The following is a 15,738-nucleotide window of genomic DNA, read 5'->3' as shown; positions in this document are numbered from 1 at the left end:
CTGGTGGCTCTGCTGGTCTCCCTTCCTGGAGGGAATTAGGCCATGGCTTGGATCCTGCTTCTGCTGCTGTCAGCTGCATGTCTGCAAGCTGGTGAGTTCGGGGACCTTGTTAGCAGGGACTCTGCCTTAACTGCAGGAGGATCCAGTGAGGCTGGGAAGAGCAGGCTGTCCTGTGGAGAGGTCACTGCTGGAGGAGCCAGCTTGTCTTGTCCTTTCATCCCCAAGAGAGAGCTCATCCCTCAGAGTAGTGTACCCCAACCCTACTCTGTCTTTTCTGTCCCACCAGCCAGAAGAACAGGACTTCCTTTTGTCCCACACTGGCCTGTGGGTGAAGGGTCAGAAATTATGGTTTGTCCTTTCATCCCCTGCAGTGGCTTCAGATTCTCCGTATTGTTCCCAGGTTACTCAGCAGGATCCAACAGAGAAAGACCCTTTGGGGTCAACCAACCAGCACGCCTCTCTGGTGTCCAGGGTGGCTCCCTCGAGATCCCCTTCTCCTTCTACTTCCCCTGGGAGTTGGCAGAGGATCCACAGATGAGGATTCTCTGGAGATGGAAGAACTTCCATGGGGAATTTATCTACAACTCCACCCCGCCTTTCATACATAAGCATTTCAAGAACCGGCTCATCCTGAACTGGACACAGCCTCAGACATCTGGAGCCCTCAGAATCCTGAACTTGAAGAAGGAGGACCAGACAGTGTACTTCTGCCAAGTTCATCTGAACACAAGAGAAGGGATGAAAATCTGGCAGTCCACTGAAGGGACTCAACTGACCATCACACCTGGTGAGACACCCTGGCTCTGGCTTTGATGCCTCTGGCTTCCTTGTCCCCTAGATGTCACCTCAGGCTCCACAACTCTGAGATTTCTTTCACACTCCTTACCCTCGGCTCTGCCCAGGCCTCTGCCAAGAGATCGTTCCCTGGTTGTTGTGACAAGACTTTGCTGCTCCTCTGAGCTTGTCTGTCATTCTCTGCTCAGAGGGAACTCCACCCCACACTAGGCTTCATCACAGGCCTTCCACCCTAGTTCCCCCTTTTTGTTCCAAATCTAATACTGTGGTTCTTCCCACATCAACCATTCCCCATTACTTCCAGGTGGATTTATTCTCCAGGATATAGCTGTCTCACTTGGTCCTACAGCAGGGATCCAATTAGCCCATCTATGAAGCATCTCTACACAGTCTCAACCTAAGCCAAATACAAACAGTAGGTGCCCAATGGATGTTCTTCATGTCCTACAATCCAATTGTAAACTGCCAGCTGTCACCACAGCCCCCATTACCCCTACTAGCTCCCCAGCACACATCCCTCACCTCTCCACCCACTCCCTTGTCTCCTCTCAGCTTCCAAACACTCTTCTCTCCTCTCTTTCCCTCCCCTTTCCCATACAAGCCACCAGGATTTTCAATACAGTGTCTCCAATTTCTTTTTTTTCTCTCAGAGCTGAGGACTGAACCCAGGGCTTTGTACTTGCTAGGCAAGCGCTCTACCACTGAGCTAAATCCCCAACCCCCAGTGTCTCCAGTTTCATGATGTGGCTATCTGTCTCCATTCATAACATCGACTCTGAAGCAGAAGTAACTGCAAGCCCATGCACTGGTATCACCGAGACCCATCCTGGTCACTGTGTGGTTCCACACATGGCCATACTGGAGCTGAGGGAGCCTATGTGTTTGGTGATCGATCACAACCTTCCTCTGTGGCTATTAATTTGTTTATTAATATTTGGTTTTTACAACAAAGGGTCTCACTATATTTCTTTGGCTGTCCCACAATACACTATGTAGACCAGGATGGCCTTGACCTCACAGAACTCTGCCTGCCTCTGGCTCCCAAGTGCTGAGACAGTCATGTGCTACCATGCTCAGCTGTGGCCATTGACTGGGTTAAGTTCAACCTGTGATAGGACACTCACAGCAGAGTTCTTGTGCAGTCTCTACAGCAGCTGACAGGGCTCAGGGAAGGGAAAGGAGCTGCTTGAAAGGTCTAGAGCAGTGGTTCCCTACCTATCCTTAAATACAGTTCCTTGTGCTGTGGTGACCTCCATCCATGTAATTCTTCTGTTACTGCTTCATAACTTTAACTCTGATGCTCTTATCAATTTGTAATGTAAATAACTGATATGCAGGATACCTGATATGGGACCCTTGTGGGGTTAGGGACCCACAAGTTGAGAATTGCTGGGTTTTGGTCCAAATAGGTAAATGTGGAAAATAACCACATTGATGTTTGTAGAGCAAATGAGTGTACTCTGCATTGAGCTGTACACTTAAGGCTAAGATTATACGTTTTCGGTTATACATTTTTATGTAGTTAGTGTGTGTGATCATGTGGATCTGTTAATTTAGGGGTGTGTGAGTGTGTGAATGCATGAGTGTACACATCTGTTCATGTTCCTGTGGGGGATAAAGGATAACTTCAGGTGGCATCCACCTTATTTTTTGAGACAATGTCTCTCACTGGCTTCCAGATCCTCAAGTATGCAAGGCTGTGTGACCAGTAAGGCTCAGGGACATGGCTGTCTCTGCCTCCTCAGTACTGGGATGAGAGTACTCAGCTCTGTTTGGTTTGGAACTAAGTATGTGTAGACAAGGCTGGCTTGAACTCACGGAGATCTCACTGCCTCTGGCTCTAGGGCTAAGATTTAAGGCCACACCTGCCTAAATCAGCTCTTTATATGGACACTAGGGAGGAATGTTGGGTTCTAAGACAGAGAGCAAAACACTCTATAGACTGAGTCTTATCTGCATGTTACAAACATTCATAACAAAATCAGCTGTACTTCTGTTGCTTAGTTGTCTGTGACCAGATGGCCATCCGAGGACACACCTCTAGGACAGATGGAGAGTGAGCATTTGAGCTTGTTCTCCTAGAGTCTCAGTCTTCAGCATGTGTTTCCCTCTCTGTGAACTTCTAACAGCTGTTCCCCATCCCACAACCCACAGAGGAGACAAGGTATGACACCCCATCCCTCCCTCATCCAGGGGGATCTGCTTACCCCTTATCTCTCCCCAGCCATCAGCACCACCATGCAGAGCCCCCCATCCTCACCTCTGCAGTCACCACAGCTGGCCTGGAGGACACAGAGGGCCAGAGGAACCCTTCACTTGTGAACCTGGGAGCCATGGTCGGGGTGGTGTTGGCCACGGCTGTGCTCATAACCCCCATCTGTGTACTGATGATCTTCCTCTGGGGGAAGCAAAGGTAAGTGGTCTAGGACAGGCCCTCACCTGAGTTTCCTCTCTGAGTGTTCTCAGCTGTGGGAGGTAGAGAAGGACGAGTTTGTGCAGGACAGAGTCCCGACAACATAAGGACAGAAAGGAAGCTGAACTCAACCTGGACTGAATCTGCACCTCTTTCCTTAGAATCCAAGCTGGAAATCAGAGGAGCAAGTGCAGATGAACACAGAGCCTATGCTAGGGGATTGAAGGGGCATGCATGTGCCTCTGGGGTAACTGCTCACTTGAATAGAGCTATTTGAGTTGAGGATATGGTATTAAAACAGAAATTAATACCATGGTGAGTGATAAACCCACAAATGAAAAGAGCGAGTCTGGGAAGAATCCGCAGCAAAGGAGGTAAAAAATCTGAACCCTCAAAATGGAGCAGTGCTGAGAAGGTACACAACAGCCAGGAGATAGCTCAGAGGGTAAAGTGCTCACCCAGGAACACAACGACATGGGTTCCATCCCCAGGACCCACTTAAATGTTGGCAGACATGAAGACAGCAGAGAGAGTAGGATCCCTGGAGCTGACTGTGCTGCCAGCCTTGCCCAATCAGTGAGAAGCCAATGACCGACCTGTCTCAAAAACATAGGTATAGCCAGGCGGTGGTGGCACACACCTTTAATACCAGCACTCGGGAGGCAGAGCCAGGTGGATCTCTGAGAGACCAGGCCAGCCTGGGCTACAGAGTGAGTTCCAGGAAAGGCGCAAAGCTACACAGAGAAACCCTGTCTCGAAAAACCACAAAAAAAAAAAAAAAAAAAAAAAAAACTATAGGTGAAAGCTGCTTCAGGACAGTACCCGAGGTCCTCCTGCCTATGTGCAAGACTTTCCTGAGGGAATCATCTCTCAAGATCCCTTGCATCCCTCTCATAACAAATTTCTCCAAGCATCCCCTGTACCATCCATACATGTGTGCACACATGCCAATGTACACACTGATGAAAAATAAATTTTAAAATATGGAAATGCTATAATATGTGAGGATATTTGATTAAGGAAAAAAATTTTTGCATAAGGGAAAATGTTCCAGCATTCCTTCTGCTAGTGTCTTCTTCATTTTTTCTCTTTCCCTCTTCAGGTCTTGTGTTGTCTCCCTTGCTTTTTCATGATTTCTTTCAAGTACTTATTGTTTTCTTCTGCTTTAATTGTCCTTTCCTCTAGTTTTTTATAGCGTTCTTCCCATTTTTTGTTTGTCTGTTCCTCTGCTTTATTTTTGATTTCTTCTATATAAGGCTCTAGCCACTTCATGATGTTACTTATAAGGTTGTTTTCTTCTTCTTCTTCCATTCCGTGATGTTCAGGTCTAGCTGTTGGAGAAGGGCTAGGTTCTGGTGATGTTGTATTGCTCTTTATTTTGTTGTATGTACTTCTGCCTTGACGTCTGCCCATCTCCTCTTGGGTTCATTCTTGGTCTTATCAGTGTACCTGGTCCAGAGAGAGTTAACAAATTTACGGAGTCTCTCTGGTCCAGATGAGAGTGGTGGCCATATAGGAGCTGGGGGGCTGGTCTCTGAGTCTCGGGTAAGTCCCTGGGGTCTCCTTATTTTGTCCAGATGGGAGCTCCTCTTGTCCAGATGGGAGATCCTCTGATCTCTGGTTCAGATGGGAGTTCCAGGGCAGGATGGGAGCTTGGGGCTGGTCTCTGAGTCTCAGGAAGTGGCTGGGTCTAGGGCAAATGGGTGTGGGGGTAGGGTGTGGAGACTGCAGTGTCTGCCTGCAGTCTTGGAAAAGTAAAGAAAGGCATACATTCTTATGTCGAGCCCACCTTAGCTTTAAATATTTAAAATTACACTTAATTCTTTACTCTGTGGGGCCAGGACACACATGTGCTACAGCCTGGGCAGCAGCCAGGTTCTCACACTGCAGTCTGACACTCCTCATGGTCACATGTGCAGAAGCCCCATGTGTGCACACCAATGCCCCAGGCTGCTCTTTCACAGAAAGTGCCCCTCCCCCGTGAAAGCACCATGGCTGCATGGCCCAGTCACTGCATTTATGGGAAACATGGTTGTCATTGCAGGAGTGTGATTACAGCATGCTGGACAGAAATCATCCCACAGCAGGACCCTATGGGGATTCAACTGAGTTCAGATCCTGAAACTAGAACAGAGCCCATGATCTGGGACTCAGGGTCCAGCAGGGGGCAGCAGTGAGGCTGAGCACAAGGGGCAGCTGGGATCCTGTGGAACCCTGCAGACCCAGTTGTGTTAAAAAGCTGGTGACCAGCACCTGACATATGGCAGCCTCATCAGGTCCAGCCCCTCTGTAATGACTTAGAAACCTCTGGCCTTTTACCCACAGACCCCAGAGAGTAGGGCAAATGAAGCCTGGAGGTGAGCATCCATGAGCAGGAGGGCCCCCTCTCAGCCCTCACTGAAGTGAAAAATGTGGTTCATCTGGTGGAGTGCTTACCTGCATGGCACACACAGAACCCATTGTTCTATCTCCAGCAGGAGACAAAGGGACATGATTTGTCATTCCATCACTTGGATGGGCAGAGAGGAGGATCTGTAGGAGTTCAAGGTCATCATTACCTACATCACAAGGTCAAGGCCCAGCCTAGGCTACATGAGACCCCATCCTCATGTAGGGGGCAGTGTCTTTCTGACAGGTACAATAGCCCCTTCCCCTGTTCTGACTAGCCATCTGGGGCCAACTGATTCCAAAGGTTCTATGTCTCTGAGTGTCCAAGGGCAGCATGGATGGATACAGAAGTGAGTCCATGTGCTGCTGGGAGTGCGGACATGACTGTTTGAGCCTGGCTCAGGTCAAGGGATCTGAGGACCATGGGAACTGTAGGGACTGTGAGGAAGGCAGAGACAGCAGATGGGACAGAGGCAGGCTGCACAGACTCCTGCAGGGAGGCATGGAGAAGGCAGTCAATGCAGGAACCTAAGGAAATGGGAAGTCGCCTCCGCACATGTCACTCAAGGAGAATGATTCCACTTCCTCTGGTACACTCTTGTCTTCCATGGAACTGATGGAACCCTGTCATGGGGAATGGGAAGGATGACACTCCTACAGAACCAGCCGAGTCCAGACAACCCCCCGGCAGCCCCCGTCTCACCCCTTCACCTCAGTAACAGGCCAGTTGTGGTCACATTAAGAGATGTTCCAGGCAATATGTTATAAGGGATATGTTGCTGGTCTGACCTTTCACTGCTCACTTCATCCAAAGAAGGTTCGAGAGCCACAGCTAGAAAGAGTCACTCAGGTGATTTGTGAGAACAGCCTCCTGGGAGCCCAGCAGCAGGTCTGTGGCCTTTGAGGGGATTTCAGAGGCTGCACCGAGCAGGCCGGCTGAAGTCTGTGTGGAGTGGAGGACTACAAGTACTTGATGGGATGAAGTCCAGGCAACCTGCCATGTGGCAGTCATGTGACATGTGCCAGGACTTCTCTGATCCTTGGCATCTGAGGTGTGTGAAGTTTGGTGGGAGGTAGAAAGTCTCCTTCAGAACCTGGAGTAGCTTTGGAGTCACTGTGTAGGGGAGGAAGACGGTCACCCAGGAAGCCCAGGGTAGTTGCAGACTCGGCAGCAGCTAGAAGGCCAGGGCGAGAGTGTCCACTGGGCCTTGGTTCTGCCGGGTGCTGTGAAGAGTCCTTGAAGGACAAGAAGAGGACAAAGAGCAGATGGTGGTGGGGACACCGAGCTAGGGCTGGGGACGGAATGTGTTTCCTCATCACCTCCATCCTGGCTGTGTCTGAAGTGAGCAGAAACTGACCACTTCTGTTCCTGAGGTTATTAGAGAGAGGGGGGAGACAGGGAAGAAAGGAGGAGGGAGAGATAGAGAGACAACCAGCATTAAGGAGACATAATGAGAAACAGATGAGGAGGGGGAGGGCAGGAGTGGAGGAAATCTGGAGGTGAGGAAACAGTGTTTACATAGGAAATGGGCAAGACTGGATAAGACAGAAGATTAAGATGTAAGAGATGAGAACCCAGGATGCAGAGGTCAATTCCACATCCTTCAGCTAAAAATGGGGGTCTGGGCTCAAGGGCACGGCCATCCTCTCAGTGACCACAGAGCAGATCTTCCGTACCATGGGAAAGAACAAAACAGAATCATGAAGGAAGCTGCTGGTCACAAGGAGGTGGAGATGGGGAGGTCCTGCCCTAATCGGTCCTCACATGAGAAGTCTCAGGGATTGTGTTCCACTTTACCCTGATTCTTCCTGAGTCCTGAGCACCTCAGGGTCCCTCACAGGGCTCCTCTCCTGCCTGATAGCTCCACTGGTCTCACTTCCTGGAGGGAACCAGGCCATGGCTTGGATCCTGCTTCTGCTGCTGTCAGCTGCATGCCTGCAAGCTGGTGAGTTTTGGGGACCTTGTTCGTAGGGACTCTGCCTTAACCAAGGAGGGGCCAGTGGGGCTGGGAAGAGCAGGCTGTCCTATGGACAGGTCACTGCTGGAGGAGCCAGCCAGTCCTCTGTGCCCCAAGAGAGAGCTCATCCTCAGAGTCCAACCCAACCCTTCTTTGTCTGTGCTCTACTGCATGGGACAGTGTGACATAGGGACAGTCCTGCCCAAAAACTGTACTACCGCCCTGCCCACCCCACCCTCTTTGACACAAATCCATGTGGCTCTGGCCTCTCCAGGATGGAGCAGCCTTCACCTGGTCCTGTGTCATGGTTTCCCTTAGATCTAGACTTTACACCATATCTCGTGCCTTCCACAGTAGGTGCCTTCTGGTCCCGTGTACCCCTTCTCCTCTGGGTCCCCCCACTTTACCAGTCTCTAGACACATCCCTCACCTCTCTCCAACCCAGTTTCTTTTTACCTTCCTCATTTCCCTCTTCCCCTTTTCCCTCCCCATCCCCCATCTTCCCCACACAGACCTCATGTTCTCACCATGATCAGGTTCTCTGGTCACTTCTCTTCCTCCATGGCAGCTGAACTGCAGCTTCCACAGAGTGTACACAGGCCCGGCCTATGTGTGGACACTTCCCCGGTCACCTGTCACCACTGCTGGGCACTCTTGTGGTCATTATACAGAGAGACATGGAGACCAGCAGAATTCAATCCCTGCCAAGTTCATGCTGGTGAGGAACAGGCCCCTAATAGGACCTCTTACATCCAAACATCTGTCAACCAGTAGACACATGGCCTCTGTGGAATTCACACTATTGCTTGCCTGCTTTCTATCTTGATTTTGTGGAATGTGTATATACTGTGTAAGCAAGCATGTGCGCGTGTACATGCGTGCGTGCGTGCGTGCGTGTGTGTGTGTGTGTGTGTGTGTGTGTGTGTGTGCTGCATGGGTTCACATGTGTGTCAGTGGGGGGAGTATTTCATTTTTGTGCTTGGGAAGGTCAGAGGTGGATGGACATTGGGGTTCCTCCTCTGGTTAGACCCACCTTATTCCCATGAGGCAGGGTCTCTCACTGAACCTGGAGCTCATAGTTTGGGGCTAGGCTCTGAAACCCCATTGATCCTCTTGTCCTATCTCCAACGGTGTTGTGGTTACAGGTGCTCATGTGATCTCTCTTGCAAATAAGGTGTATGATATCTGAAGAAGGAACACCCAAGGTTAACATCTGACACACACACAGACACACACACACGCACACGTTCATGTACCATTGTGTGTGTGCAAAATTTTAATAAAAAATACATTTTTAGAAAATAAATATTAAATTAATAGTCAAATAATCATCATAATTAATTACATTGACAATTCTCAGCCCTGCCAGTGATAAATGGATTTGTCCCTTCCAGGTTAGACCTGCCTGCTTCCCCCCCCACCCTCCCGAAAACCACGACTCATCTTAACCCTGTGCTGGTTCAGGATAAATTCCACAGCCAGAAATGGCCAGGCACCTTACCTCTGCATTTCCTGTGTCTCCTACATGTTTCCTAAATGACTTCTGTCTTCCAGCCTCCTCCCTCTTCCTCCTTTCCTAATTTTCTAACCTTTCTGATAATCTATCAGGTGATCGTAGAACAATCAATTTAAAACAGCCATGCCTTTCTCTCTTCAGGCAACACACCGTGTCTTTTTTTCTTGTCCCAGGACACGTGCACACTAGACAAGGGCTCTGTCATTGACTTACACCTCACTCCACTATGAATTCTTCCATCAGTATTTTTCATCAGGATTTTAAAAATTAATTCATTAACTAAATATCCCTGTCCATTGTTTTTAAAATATTAAAACTAACAATAATAAAATTTTTCTTTTTTTTCCATTTCATTAAGACAGAGACTCATGTGTCCTTCCATAATTTCATTTTTGTAACCAAATTTAATAGTAATGTTCTTTGCACGTTTTCTCTTTTATCTCTAAGCAAAAAGGTCCCTAGTGATAGATTTCTCTCTGTCTGTCTGTCTGTCTCTCTCTCTTTCTTCTTCTTTCTTCTTCTTCTTCTTCTTCTTCTTCTTCTTCTTTTCTTCTTCTTCTTCTTCTTCTTCTCTCTAGCTCTCCGTCTCTCTGTCTCTCTGTCTCTCTTCCTATGTTTCCTTTGATGGGTCTTTGGGTCTTTCTCTGGCCTGAACTCACAAACTGGGCTAGGACAGCTGGCAGTGATCCCCAGGGATCTGTGTATTTTTCCCTTGAAGTGCTGGGATTACAAGTGCAGGGAAACACACACAGGTCCTGGGGATGCTGGGAAGAGGAAGGGTTGAGTCAGGAGTCCTCAGGCAGATGCAGAGGAAACAAGATGAGAATGCCCTACTGAGAAAAGCTATCAAGTTATAGATAAGAAAGAATTATGGGATAATTTAAGTGTAAGACCAGTTAGTAATAAGCCTGAGCTAGTAGCAGATCATTTATTATATTTATTAATATATTAATATGTAATATAACATATATTTTATATAAGTCTCTGGATGGTAATTTGGGAAGCAGTACCAGGTATTTGGAGTTGCTGAAGGGACAGAAACTTCCACTTACACCAAAGCCCCAGGCTGCTCTCTGGCAGGTGTGGGCAAGACACCTCAGGCTGCAGCTGCTTGCAGGTGTGGGCAGGACACTCAGGTGCAGCTGCTGCTTTTATGGGTTGGCCCACAGCTGCACTGCTGCCATCTTACCCTTCTTGTTACCACACAGATAAACAACCTCGTGTATGCCTCCATTGCCCCTCAAGTCTTAGTCTCCCCACGAACACCACCCTCACCAGCCTGTCCATGAAAGACCCCCCAGGAAGAGACTGTGTAAACTCCCAATGTAAAGGCCAAATTGAGTTGGGTCTGGGTGACGAGCTCAGAGTCACCTGTGCTCAGTGGGAAGACTCCCAGTTCTACTGATACCCAAAGCCAGAGACAAAATCTCATTTGGGTCACTGATAACCCATGGTTAGAGTCAGAGAATCCACATGTTCAGGGCATTTGAGCTCGAGAAACTGAGGAACTCCCAGTTCCCTTTTTTAACTTCCAAGACCTTTCTTCACAAAACTTAAAACAATTCCACAGAAATTGGCCTTAATGAATCTAATTAGGAGTCACTCATGTGGACCCTTGATCTTTCTGGCCCTCTAAGTTACCACTCTCTATCACGTTTTTCTAGCTGCAATTTTAATAATATATATATATATTGATGCCAAAAAATCTAAGGCCCATTCCATGAGATGGAACCCAGACCTGGCACTGTTAAAGGGTCCAGAACCTGTGTGTACAATCTTAGGCCTAAGGAAAATCCACCCCCATCCTCTACTTATTGACATGGCGTTAAAGTGACTCTAATAACTTTTCTGATGTCCCCACACATCATGTGCTCTCAACCTTGTCAGAGATGCTTCTCCCTGCAGCAGGTGACAATACAGAGGTCGCTCTACTGCCACTCCTGAGAATAAGGACTGAGGCATGCTCAGTCCTAATAGGGACATTATCACAACCCTTTAATCAAGCTCAAGGATCTTTGAGAAAAGAGGGTCAGGGGCTGTGTAAGAGACAGGGGCGGTGGAAACAGCCATTTCTGAAGACAATGGGTCAGTCGCACCATATTAACTCACAGAGATTGTGACAGCAGGCACAAGATCTACACAAGCTTAACAGATCAAATTCAGTGTGAAAAGGGATGATGCCTCACCACGGCTGAGAGCTACTGACATTGTTACTTAAGGTAAAATTCTATTTTGTGTGGGCTGTTTTGCCTGTACTGTATATGAATTACATATAAAAGAAGTGCCCAGGACCCAAAGGGCTCAGCCTCCACAGGAAGAGGAGACATCTGAGAGCTGGAGAGCAGCAGCCTGAGAAGCAAGCAGAAGACTGAATGGGATTACCTGAGGCTGATCTCCAGGGTGGCAGCAGCCTGACTACAGGGAAAGTAGAGAGCCGTTTCCAGGGAACAAAAGGAGAGGTCGGTGAGTGCAGCAGGGAAACATGGGAGGGACATGGGTTTCAAGGCAGGGAAGGAAGCAGAGGGGAGGACAGGACATGGCGGGCAAAGGACCAGGAGAAGCGATGTAGTGGATAGCCATCTCAAGCATTGAGCCTGGGAAGTTCCAAACCCCCATTAAGGCTTACGGCAATGGTCACTCCCACAAGCAGGGCTGAGGGACGGATGATGAAGACCAAGGATGGAAAGGAGAGTGCTCCTCTGGGTGCCTGGGACCCTGGGACGCTGGAGGTAGACCGAGCAGAGTTCTCAGAGAACCAACTGCAAGGACTGCGCCATACCTTTTGGCCAGACCCTGCAACCATCCCTTCATTTGAAGTTACCCCACAAAATAAACCTCCCTGTTAACACGTGGAAGTGGCCTTCAAATTTCACCAAAACAGCTGAAAACTCAGCAGCAGCCATGGTTACAGTGATCTTGTTGCAGCTGGAGTGGGTTCTCCTCTGAAGAGCATCCCTGAAGGTGTTCAACACAAGCAGCGCTGCCAGGATGATGGTCTGCTGTCATCTATGGGAGTGCCCGTTCCATCATCTCCTCCCTCCAGGCAAGCTGGGACACAGGGGAAGGAGTTCGGCAAAAGCTTTACTCCAGGTGGCATGTTGGACTTGCCATGTTAGGTCTTCATTGTTCAAAAGAGAAACAGCAAAGGAGCCCACAGCCAAGTCTTCCCAGAACCAACATTCTCAACAACACTTAGGTTCAAAGTCCCCTCAGGGTGGAAGGGACATTCCTGTTGGAAATGGGGAACAGATATGGTTCTAGCATGGCTACCAGTGTTTGGGGTTTGTGTTCCCTGGGCCTGAAGCAGTCAGTTAAAAGCAATCTGCCAGCGACTAGAGGAAGTCTGACTGGTGGCCAAATGTGTGTAATCGAAAATTGACAGTAAGAGGATAGGCAAAGATCATGAACTGGAGGCTGTCATTTGTTACCTAATTGGAGTTTGAGGTAGCCGGGCTACATGAGGACTCTGGTTTCAAACCAAACAACCAGCAAAACCTTCACTAAAACCCAAACAGAGTTGGTCCATGGAGGACCAGGTCTTCCATTAGCTCACTTTGGTTTGAAGGACAAGAAAATTAACATGTAACTGGTTTCCTCTGTAGATTCACTTAAACAAAATTGTGTACAATTAATATTTTTTTAAATAATACACCATAAGGTTGAAGAGGAGATTGGGAGTTTCTCCATTTCTGTGACCTTAAAACTCAGTGTTTTATGAGTTCTGCGTCTGGCCTCCGTGGGCGTCTACAGAAGCGGGGAAGGACTTCATCTAGAACAGCAAGGAGACTGTGCTGGTCACCCGGCCTACTCCACACGGTGGGGTCTTTAGGGACACTTTAGAGGGGTCTCTTTCTAGGGGTTCACCGGGGCAGGGGTGCACAAGAGGTCCCATGCTGCAGTTTGGGCAGCATGTGAGGGGAAATGAAGATGATGATGGTTCCATTCCTAGGAGGAGAAAGAAGAGGTTCAGATGGGGCGGGGCAAACTGTCTTAATGTAAAAGGTCTCAGGTGCCAGCCTGAGTGTTCCTGGTCGGCTAACACCACCAGCCACCACCTTCTGCCCTCTCTAGCATCTCCTCACTCTCTCAGGACCCCAGTCTGGATAGGTAATTTGGTTTGTATGTTGTCAATGGGGTGAAACAAATCATGAGTGAGAGGGTTAGGTGGGAGTGACAGGAGGGAGACAGATGGACAGTTTCATCAATGGTGATGGTCTGTTTTAGGGTCAGGACCCAAAGAACTTGCCACTGGGTAATCTGAGGAGATTTTCGGAATTGGATTGGATTTGAGAGAGGGAAAAGAAGAGTGTGGAGACTGTTGGGTATAAATGTCAGAGTCTGAATGCTGGGGACACTATCAAGGAACTGGAGAGTCACATTAGCCATGCCTGGGAGACCATGTGACTCAGGCGATGAGGGCTGGATAATGTGTGGTGCAGATCAGCTGGGAAAAGGTGCCTTGCATGAGTGAGAGAGAGAGAGAGAGAGGAGAGAGAGACGAAGAGAGAGAGAGAGAGAGAGAGCAGGTTGCATATGCATGCAAGTAAGTGTGTGCTCCTGCTTTGTGTAGGCCAGAGGACAAGAGCTTTGGGTAATTACTCCTCCTACTCAGGACACCCTATGCCCGTGACTATTAGTTGGTTAGTTGGTCCTTGTTTTTGTTTGTTTGTTTGGGGGACAAGTTTCACTCTGTACCACTGGCTGGCCTTGATCAGGATAAGACCAGTGTACATGCAAGCTTTAACAGACACCTCACACATCGCACAGCTTCTGCCTCCCAAATGCTACAATTTAAAGTTATGCACCCCCATTGCCCAAAATTTAAGTTAATTTTTTCCATTTATATTACTATTTATTTAGATGCCGGGTACCCATGGAGGCTACACCTAAGCAGCAAGCCAGGTACTAAGACTTGCCAGTTATGACACTCCCCAATGGTTCACATGCCATATGTGCATGTATGTACACACACAAAAGCTCCCAGGCGGCTCTTCTACAGAAAATGTCCCTCCCCCATGAAAGTATCATAGTGCCGGGGACCGAGTCACTGCATTATGGGAAAATATTGGTGGCTTGCAGGGGAGGACTTATTACAGGCATTCTGGACATTAATCCACATCCCGCCCGCAAGCATCCCTATGGGTGATTCAAACTGAGTCCAGGCCTTCAAAGGTCTGACAGTGCTCAGACTTGGGATGAAGGGGCCAGAGGTGGCAGCAGGAGGCTGAGTACAAACTGGAGTAGCTTTTGGAGTCATTGTCCAGGGAGGAAGAGGTCACCCTGATCCCAGGGGTAGCTTACAGACTCCTCAGCAGCAAGCAGGCCCAGGCGGAGTGTCCACTGGGACTTGGGCTCTTGCCGGGGTGCTGTGAAGAGTCCCTGAAGGACCAAGAAGAGGACAAAGAGCAGATTTTGGTGGTGGGGACCACCGAGCTAGGGCTGGGGACGAAATGTGTTTCCTCATCACCTCCATCCTGGCTGTTAAGTGAGCAGAAAACTGACCACTTTCTGTGCCCTTGAGATGTTCTAGAGAGAACAGACAGACAGGACAACCAGATGGTGGGAGACACAATTGAGAAAAGATGAACGAGAGGAAGCACAGGAGTGGAGGAACCTGCAGGTGAGGAAACTAGTGATTACAGGCCACATTGGAAGATGGGACAAGACTGGATTAGGACAGGGGGTCAAGGTGGCAAGAGAGGGAGAGCCGCATTGGTTGAGGTCAATAGCATATTTCTAGCCAAAAAGAAGGGCTAGGCCAAGGGCCATCTTGTCACTGACCACAGGATGGATCTTCTACAGCATTTAAAAAGAGCCAGGGAATGGAAAGGAAGTTTGCTGGTCACAAGGAGGGTGGAGAAGGGCAGGTCCCTGCCGTGTGTCAGTCCTCCATTCTGAGGGAAGACTTGAGGGCGTTGTGTGCCCCTTTACCCTTGATTCTTCCTGACCTCCTGATCACCCCAGGGTCCCTCACAGAATCCTTCCTCTCCTGCCTGGTGGCTCTGCTGTTCTCCCTTCCTGGAGGGAATTAGGCCATGGCTGGATTCCTGCTCTGCTGCTGTTCAGCTGCATGTCTGCAAGCTGGTGAGTTTGGGGACCTTGTTAGCAGGAATCTGCCTTAACTGCAGGAGGGATTCCCAGTGAGGCTGGGAAGAGCAGGCTGTCCTGTGGGAGAGGTCACTGCGGAGGAGCCAGCTTGTCTTTGCCTTTCATTCCCCAAGAGAGAGCTATCCCTCAGAGTAGTTCACCCCAACCCCTACTCTGTCTTTTCTGTCCCACCAGCCAAGAAGAACAAGGACTTTCCTTTTTGTCCCCACTCTGGCCTGGATAATGGGAAGGGTCAGAAATTATGGTTTGTCTTTCATCCCCTTGCAGTGGCTTCAGATTCTCCGTATTTGTTCCCAGGGTTACTCAGCAGGATTCCACACGAGAAAGGACCCTTTGGGGTCAACCAAAACCAGCACCCTCGCTGGTGTTCCTGGGGGGGGCCTCCTCGAGTCCCCTTCTCCTTCTACTTTCCCCTGGACGTTGGCAGAGGATCCCACAGGATGAGGATTCTCTGGAGATGAAGATCTTTCCATGGGGAATTTATCTTACAACTCCACCCCGCCTTTCATACATAAGTCATTTCAGAACCGGCTCATCCTGAACTGGGACACAGCCTTCAG

At 49.0% G+C, this 15,738-nt stretch overlaps 2 pseudogenes; both read left to right on the top strand.

The window, feature by feature from the left end:
• LOC118575755 overlaps positions 1 to 15,738 on the top strand; it is a 58,955-nt pseudogene that overhangs the window by 13,747 nt on the left and 29,470 nt on the right.
• Positions 10 to 3,212, top strand: LOC118575758 (annotated as a pseudogene).

Source organism: Onychomys torridus, unplaced genomic scaffold (assembly GCF_903995425.1).
Source record: "Onychomys torridus unplaced genomic scaffold, mOncTor1.1, whole genome shotgun sequence".
Classification (NCBI taxonomy): Eukaryota; Metazoa; Chordata; class Mammalia; order Rodentia; family Cricetidae; genus Onychomys; species Onychomys torridus.
Note: the sequence above shows the minus strand (reverse complement) of the source record. Positions and strands in the feature narration are given on the sequence as shown.